The 7119-nt window shown below is 38.1% G+C and overlaps 2 long non-coding RNA genes across 2 annotated transcripts; both read left to right on the top strand.

The window, feature by feature from the left end:
- The first annotated feature begins 214 nt into the window (after positions 1-214).
- Positions 215-1440, top strand: LOC123966959. Its single transcript, XR_006824137.1, has 2 exons — positions 215-418; positions 680-1440. It is a non-coding gene; the product is annotated as an uncharacterized LOC123966959 (long non-coding RNA).
- A 4818-nt stretch (positions 1441-6258) lies between these two features.
- On the top strand, positions 6259-7000 carry LOC123966960. The gene is made up of 2 exons (XR_006824138.1): positions 6259-6372; positions 6634-7000. It is a non-coding gene; the product is annotated as an uncharacterized LOC123966960 (long non-coding RNA).
- The last annotated feature ends 119 nt before the right edge of the window (positions 7001-7119 follow it).

Here is a 7119-nt window from a genome sequence, read left to right as displayed (position 1 = left end):
TTCACTTTTACTTGAGTAGTATTTTACTGGATGACTTTTATTTGAGTAACATTTTAGTGTGGTATCTGTACTTTTACTTAAGTAGGAACATTTAGTACTTTTCCCACCACTGAACAATGGTTATTCTACAAGAGGAGCTGAATTCCATCAGTCCTCTGAGTGTTTCTGATTTATGCACCACTGATGAACTGAAAAGTTGCCACAGATTTTTCCTTCAGACTTTTCAGACATCACACATGTACCACAATAGAATTACTGAATTATGAACAGAGAAATGATTATTGTCTCTTGTCAACTACTAGAAATGTGTCACTGAGCTGAACAAGGATGGAGACTCCTGGATTGGTCTATGGGCCACAGAACGGACACAAACAGGATGGAAATGGAAATGGGTGGACGACTCGCCGCTGACACTAAAGTGAGACGCTTTTAAAGTTTTTAGTTTCCTTCACAATTCATTTTGTAACTAAAATAAGTTTGTTTTTAAAATAATGAAAACAAATGAAAAAAATATTACTTCACATTTTATTAATTTACAAAGCTGAATTATGTGTTAAACACGTTATTAAAAATGTAATTGTCATTTATTACTGACAATAAAAAAAATTTCAAATGAAATCCAACATCTTACTTCAAATTGAAAATAATCAGGAGTGACAACATTTTATTTCTCCTACAGGTTCTGGGCAACAGGACGCCCGCACAGCAACTATTATTACGCTGCATGCTGCGATAAACAAGGAAATTGGACAACGAGCAGATATAATGATAAGAAGAACTGGATCTGTGAGAAATAGATTTCCTGTTTATCTTGAGGACAGAGGGGTGTGTAGTGTTGGGATCAACTTTGTCAAATCAGACCAACTCACATTTTACATTTCTTCAGTTGTTCATTCTGTGTTGCATCCTGAACAACCTGGATTACATAGATATTGTTCCTCTGCCCTACACAGTGAACAGTCTGGTTGGAAGTCATCCACACAACTACATGTGCACTTACCCTCTCTGCAGAGAGGGATATTACAACAGCCTGTTTTCAAAAAGCCTAAGATGTCACATACATGACAACAAGGGGAAAGACGGCTCCTTTCTGTTTCAGTGTTATTTAAGCCATGATCATAAAGGACAAACCTCATAGGCTTCTTCCACAGACCACTTACTGATGTAGTTACACTTGGGAGGAGGAAAGATTATGAATGTGTTTTGGAGAGAAGAATACACCTGATTTTGAATAAGATTTTAATCCATCTTTAATGCTTGCTTGCATTTACACTTGACTTGTTTTGCTAATCAAAAGATATCGAATCCACAAGATGCATGAACTGATACTCAGAATAATAACAGTCACATCCTCTGCATGTACGTCAGGAAGGATGATCTCTTGTTTTTCTTCATAAATCATCATTGAACCATTAAAAATTCATTTGTAAATGCTCTGTATTTGTATGGCGCCTTTCTAGTCTTTTCGACCACTCAAAGTACTTTTATGCTACATCGGCATTCACACACATTCTTTCACTGAGCCTAAGTGCTCAAGTAGAAACTAACATTCATACACTGGCGGAACAGCCACCAGAGGCAATTTGGGGTTCAGTATCTTCGACGTGCTGCCTGGAGGAGCCGGGGATCGAACCGCCGATCTTCCGATTAAGGGGCAACCCGCTCTACATCCTGAACATCCACAGCCGCCCCATTTCATCTACTAGACAGAACAAAAATAACTGGTCAACACATCACATTTCCTGTGTCAGAGATGCATGTGTGAATAAACTATATGGAGAACATGAATGCAGCTTTGCACAAATGTGTGAATGTGAGCACAAACCTGCTGTTGAGTGAAAACCATATACTTCCTCAGTGTCACTGACAAAAAACATCTTTATGTTTCAGCTTTAAATAGTTTATGACTCAGTTAAAATAAGTAAGTAAGTAAAGTATTTAATAATAAATATGGCGTGTTGTGCATCTGTGGTGGCGGTGAGTCCTGCTGTTACTTCCTTTTTTGAAGGCTGTTAAACCCAAAGACAAACAAGCAGACAGTGAAGCTGTTCACTAAGTTTTCAGTGTTTCAAAATGTCTGCAAGTATTCTCGCTGCACCAGATTCAAGCTTGAATGTGAGATATACCGGAAGAGTTCAAGACAACAGAGGAGCGGGAGAGGAGAATCAGATGGAGATCTCAGAGGATGAAAAGCATCACGCTGATCCTGGGTCACAAAAAGCAAGTAAGTCTGAAATGATGTTGTAAGAAGGACGTTAATGTACATTTTTGTGTGGCTCTATAAAAATGTATAATTCATTAATCAGTTACCATTAACTATGGGTCATTATCAGGAGTCTTGTTTTTGTAATCTGGTGCCACAAGAGTCAATTTTCTTACTGACAGAATGACAACGAGTAACTAGAGAATCCAGTTTCTGAAGAAACTGCAGAGTGAATGTGGGCTGTTGAAAGCTGACGCTAAACTGATTGCTGGCTTGAATAATACCAATAATGTTTGAAAGATGTTGAAATTCTGACGCTATTCTGCAACGGCAGAGCGATAGCTGGTGTTGTATGACAACATAAAAAACAGCAGGTTAGTGCTGAATTCAGAGCGGGGCTCTCAGTTAGTGCGCGCACGCCGTTTTAATGTGCTTCTGATCAGGGAAACAGTTTGTCAAGTTGAAATAAGGGTTTTGACAGTGTAATCTGCTGCGTCCTCAGGGTCCTGAAGCCTTCATTTAAGTTGATCGTGTTATCAATAGTTGTTATTAGATTTTTTTCTATTGATAGGTTATAGCCTACATATAATTACAGAGGTCCGCACCTCGGTTACCTCATAGCTGGTTACGGTAATGCAGCCAATGTGCCACTATGAAACTCCACAGTTCACAGCGGCCACTTCAAACAAGAATAATTTAAATGTTCTCTCTGTATTTTGTCTCTGTAGGACCTCAGACTCCAAAGAATCGTGTCAGAAGAAGGTGTTTTACTGCAGCGACTCTGGGAGTGATGTATCTTCTGATATTGGCTGGAGTCTTCATACGCTGTGAGGAATTATGTTTTAAATCCAAAGTCTCATAACTTGAATCCCTCTCTGTGTTTTGTAATGTTAAAAACCTTTTATTCTCTGTTAGATAACATAACAGCTGCATGAACATGTATTTTATAAAAACTTCATGTGACTTTCTGCTGTAGTTTTGTCCAAGAGACTTTTTAGGTAAAAACACTAAAGCTAATCAACACAGGTTCATACACCTGTTGATCTGTGCAGAAGAGGAAGACAAACAGAATTTATATAGTTAGGTGAGCACTGCCCTAAAGATGTTTGTTCTCATCTGAGTATCACATATAAGCTCTCTGGACTATCATCATTTCTTGCATTGTAGCTCAGTTTGTGTAGTTCCAGCAGACACTGATAATAAACTGAAAGAAACCAACAACTGCAACAAGAAGAGGACAGAAGGGACTGAGTCAACTTTTAAAGAAATATAGAGGCAGATCATGCTCTATATGCCGCTTCATAGGCATGAATTGTTTGGAAATGCAGAATGATTTGGTGTTGTTGGTGTGTTTCTAATGTTGTTGTGCTTCTCAACAGATATTTCAGTCACTTTGGAAAAAGACCAGCTGCAGACCAGATACGACAAACTGTACAACAACTACAGCGAGCTGCAGGGACAAATTTCAGGTAAGAAAGGTTTTTTAAAAAAAGAGCAAATACCAAAATACACAGGATCTAACTTCACACTGCTAATTGACCATAAATATTTTGAAATTGTCTGACTCATATCTCTTTTTTGTTTCTCATGACACAGCAGCCAACATCAGTCAGTTACAGAGCAGTTACGAGACACAGGAAAAATCACAGCCAGTTACAGGATGAAGTAAAGCAGCTGAAGGACAAAGTTGATGTTGAGAAAAGTTTAAAAACTAATAGTGAACACCAGCATCACACCAGTTCACATGATATAACTTGACTTTGCCATTGATTTTCATTTTAATTCTGAGAAGAAGAAGGTGTTTTACTGCAGCGACTCTGGGAGTGATGTATCTTCTGATATTGGCTGGAGTCTTCATACGCTGTGAGGAATTATGTTTTAAATCTAAACCAAAGATGTTTGATCTCATCTGAATATCATACATACGCTCTCTGAAGGGACTGAGTCAACTTTTAAGGAAATATAGAGGCAGATCATGCTCTATATGCCGCTTCATAGGCATGAATTGTTTGGAAATGCAGAATGATTTGGTGTTGTTGGTGTGTTTCTTATGTTGTTGTGCTTCTCACCAGATATTTCAGTCACTTTGGAAAAAGACCAGCTGCAGACCAGATACGACAAACTGTACAACAACTACAGCGAGCTGCAGGGACAAATTTCAGGTAAGAAAGGTTTTTAAAAAAAGAGCCAATACCAAAATACACAGGATCTAACTTCACACTGCTAATTGAGCATAAATATTTTGAAATTGTCTTACTCTTTTATCTCTTGTTGGTTTTTCTCAAGACGCGGCAATCAACCACAGTCAGTTACAGAGCAGTTACGAGACACTGAGGAAAAATCACAGCCAGTTGCAGGATGAAGTAAAGCAGCTGAAGGACAAACCTGATGGTGAGAAAAGTTTAAAAACTAATAGTGAACACCAGCATCACACCAGTTCACTTGATATAACTTGAATTTGCCATTGATTTTCATTTTAATTCTTTATGCTGTTGAACTGTTTTCTCTGTTTATTTCTGTTAGAAATGAGACAAAACCTGAGTGTATTTATAGAGTAAACAACAAGTGGCAGGCAAGAAAGATATTTAAGAAGAAAGTCAAACAACAAGTTTTATCAATTTAACAATGAATGACATGAAATCCATCTTTTAACACTCATTTGACATGAAGAGAAGTGGTGTCCTGAAGGATGGAAGAGATTTGGATTCAGCTGTTACTTTAAATCCAACAAGAAGAAAACTTGGTATAACAGCAGAAGAGACTGTCAAAGGAAAGGAGCACATCTGGTGATCATAAACAACAAAGAGGAACAGGTGAGTGTGTTTGTTACTGAGTGTGGGATCTTAGATGTAGCTGCCAGAGATCTGTTACTTCTGTTTTTGACCTGCAGCCAGTCGGCTTCCTATGACGATGCATTAGGGCCATTGTAGGTGGAAATAAAAAACATTACGGAGCGAAGACAAAAAACCTTGAATATTCTCTGAGACTAAGGTTATAAATTTGAAAGAGAAAACTTGAAAAACAATGTTTCAGTAGAGTTTTGCATTATAACCATCTAAAAACTGAGGAGCAAACTGGCTCTGTTTGGGTCTGTGAGCTTTATCGGAGGTGCTGAAGTTCACATTTGTGGTGAGATTTCTGCCTGAAAGTGTTTTCAGGTAGTTTTAGTTTCCACCTCCTTGTCTCATCCTAACATACAGTCCCAAACGTGCTTCTGTGTCTGTCAGACGGTCTGAAGGGGAAACTACCACAGCAGCAGAGCAATAACGCAGGCTAATCCCCCACACAGAAAAGGAAACATCCACCTGTCATCTTGCCACTCAGTTTTCCTCGTTGTGATTCACTGTAAACATGTTGTAGAAGGAATGTAGAAGCAGATCTGTGTGAAAACTGTGTTACAAAACATCCACCAATATATTCTAAATAGACACCTAAAGTTTTGTGAAATAAAAGTGACAATCCACCAAAATGCTGAAAGGTCAGAAGATGATAAGAGACACCAAATATCTGGGGATTTCCACAGATCCAGGAGCAGCAGGAAAGAGAGCCAAGAGGTGATGTAATGCTTAGAAACAGAGCTATAAAAGGAGGTCCAAAACAAGGTGAAAATCACTTGTTACATGGCTTCATGTCAACTCGGGTCTCTGTTCTGGTAACAGAATGGGACTCTACTTTGCATCCATCTCTGAACCTCTCCGCTGAAACTTTTCTTTTCTAACTGCTAACTTTTAAATCCAGTTACTTTTTTCACTTTTACTTGAGTAGTATTTTACTGGATGACTTTTATTTGAGTAACATTTTAGTGTGGTATCTGTACTTTTACTTAAGTAGGAACATTTAGTACTTTTCCCACCACTGAACAATGGTTATTCTACAAGAGGAGCTGAATTCCATCAGTCCTCTGAGTGTTTCTGATTTATGCACCACTGATGAACTGAAAAGTTGCCAAAGATTTTCTTTTTCCTTCAGACTTTTCAGACATCACACATGTACCACAATAGAATTACTGAATTATGAACAGAGAAATGATTATTGTCTCTTGTCAACTACTAGAAATATGTCACTGAGCTGAACAAGGATGGAGACTCCTGGATTGGTCTACAGGCCACAGAACGGACACAAACAGAATGGGAATGGAAATGGGTGGATGACTCACCGCTGACAGTAAAGTGAGACGCTTTTAAAGTATTTAGTTTCCATCACAATCCAATTTGTTAATAAAAGAAGTTTGTTTTTTTAAAATTAGATGAAAACAAATGAAAAAAATATTACTTCACATTTTATTAATTTACAAAGCTGAATTATGTGTTAAACACGTTATTAAAAATGTAATTGTCATTTATTAATCACAATAAAAATGATAAAAAAATCCAACAGCTTCCCTCAAATTGAAAATAATCAGGAGTGACAACATTTTATTTCTCCTACAGGTTCTGGGCAACAGGACACCCGCACAGCAACAATTATTACGCTGCAGCATTCTGCGATAAACAAGGAAAATGGACACAGAGCGGATATAATGATCAGAAGAACTGGATCTGTGAGAAAGAGCTTTCCTGTTTATCTTGAGGACAGAGGGGTGTGTAGTGTTGGGATCAACTTTGTCAAATCAGACCAACTCACATTTTACATTTCTTCAGTTGTTCATTCTGTGTTGCATCCTGAACAACCTGGATTACATAGATATTGTTCCTCTGCCCTACACAGTGAACAGTCTGGTTGGAAGTCATCCACACAACTACATGTGCACTTACCCTCTCTGCAGAGAGGGATATTACAACAGCCTGTTTTCAAAAAGCCTAAGATGTCACATACATGACAACAAGGGGAAAGACGGCTCCTTTCTGTTTCAGTGTTATTTAAGCCATTATCATAAAGGACAAACCTCATAGGCTTCTTCCACAGACCACTTACTG

This window comes from Micropterus dolomieu, unplaced genomic scaffold (genome assembly GCF_021292245.1).
Source record: "Micropterus dolomieu isolate WLL.071019.BEF.003 ecotype Adirondacks unplaced genomic scaffold, ASM2129224v1 contig_14636, whole genome shotgun sequence".
Taxonomy (NCBI): domain Eukaryota; kingdom Metazoa; phylum Chordata; class Actinopteri; order Centrarchiformes; family Centrarchidae; genus Micropterus; species Micropterus dolomieu.
Note: the sequence above shows the minus strand (reverse complement) of the source record. Positions and strands in the feature narration are given on the sequence as shown.